Raw genomic sequence first — 1,769 nt, 5'->3', positions numbered from 1 at the left:
CTTGACATCCAATGTATCCCTGCAAAGTTTGGTGAAGATCTGAGTATGTAGTTTTTGACCTTATATGGAACCTCCTTTCTGAAAATTTGAAAATTCTCAAAAAATTCGTCCATAATCTTGATGTCTCCAATCTCTTGTTTTGTACGTTTTTTCCACGTGTCTTGACATCCAATGTATCCCTGCAAAGTTTGGTGAAGATCTGAGTATGTAGTTTTTGACCTTATATGGAACCTCCTATCTGAAAATTTGAAAATTCTTAAAAAATTCGTCCAAAATCTTGATGTCACCAATCCTATGTTTTGTACGTTTTTTCCACGTGTCTTGACATCCAATGTATCCATGCAAAGTTTGGTGAAGATCTGAGTATGTCGTTTTTGACCTTATCTGGAACCTCCCATCTGAAAATTTGAAAATTCTTAAAAAATTCGTCGAAAATCTTGATGTCTCCGATCTCTTGTTTTGTACGTTATTTTCCACGTGTCTTGACATGCAAAGTATTCCTGCAAAGTTTGGTGAAGATCTGAGTATGTAGTTTTTGACCTCATCTGGAACCTCCTATCTGAAAATTTGAAAATTCTTAAAAAATTCGTCCAAAATCTTGATGACCCCAATCTCATGTTTTGTACGTTTTTTCCACGTGTCTTGACATCCAATGTATCCCTGCAAAGTTTGGTGAAGATCTGAGTTTGTAGTTTTTGACCTTATATGGAACCTCCTTTCTGAAAATTTGAGAATTCTTAAAAAATTCGTCCAAAATCTTGATGTCTCCAATCTCTTGTTTTGTACGTTTTTTCCACGTGTCTTGACATCCAATGTATCCATGCAAAGTTTGGTGAAGATCTGAGTATGTCGTTTTTGACCTTATCTGGAACCTCCCATCTGAAAATTTGAAAATTCTTAAAAAATTCGTCGAAAATCTTGATGTCTCCAATCTCTTGTTTTGTACGTTTTTTCCACGTGTCTTGACATGCAAAGTATCCCTGCAACGTTTGGTGAAGATCTGAGTATGTAGTTTTTGACCTTATCTGGAACCTCCTATCTGAAAATTTGAAAATTCTTCAAAAATTCGTCGAAAATCTTGATGTCTCCAATCTCTTGTTTTGTACGTTTTTTCCACGTGTCTTGACATCCAATGTATCCCTGCAATGTTTGGTTGAGATCTGAGTATGTAGTTTTTGACCTTATCTGGAACCTCCTATCTGAAAATTTGAAAATTCTTCAAAAATTCGTCCAAAATCTTGATGTCTCCAATCTCTTGTTTTGTACGTTTTTTCCACGTGTCTCGACCTCCAATGTATCCCTGCAAAGTTTGGTGAAGATCTGAGTATGTCGTTTTTGACCTTATCTGGAACATCCTTTCTGAAAATTTGAAAATTCTTAAAAAATTCGTCGAAAATCTTGATGTCTCCAATCTCTTGTTTTGTACGTTTTTTCCACGTGTCTTGACATCCAATGTATCCCTGCAAAGTTTGGTGAAGATCTGAGTATGTAGTTTTTGACCTTATATGGAACCTCCTATCTGAAAATTTGAAAATTCTTAAAAAATTCGTCCAAAATCTTGATGTCACCAATCCTATGTTTTGTATGTTTTTTCCACGTGTCTTGACATCCAATGTATCCATGCAAAGTTTGGTGAAGATCTGAGTATGTCGTTTTTGACCTTATCTGGAACCTCCCATCTGAAAATTTGAAAATTCTTAAAAAATTCGTCGAAAATCTTGATGTCTCCGATCTCTTGTTTTGTACGTTTTTTCCACGTGTCTTGACAT

This window comes from Lepisma saccharinum, unplaced genomic scaffold (assembly GCF_977018435.1).
Source record: "Lepisma saccharinum unplaced genomic scaffold, izLepSacc3.1 HAP1_SCAFFOLD_198, whole genome shotgun sequence".
Lineage (NCBI taxonomy): Eukaryota > Metazoa > Arthropoda > Insecta > Zygentoma > Lepismatidae > Lepisma > Lepisma saccharinum.
The sequence above is the reverse complement of the archived record's forward strand: the minus strand, read 5'-3'. Positions refer to the sequence as shown.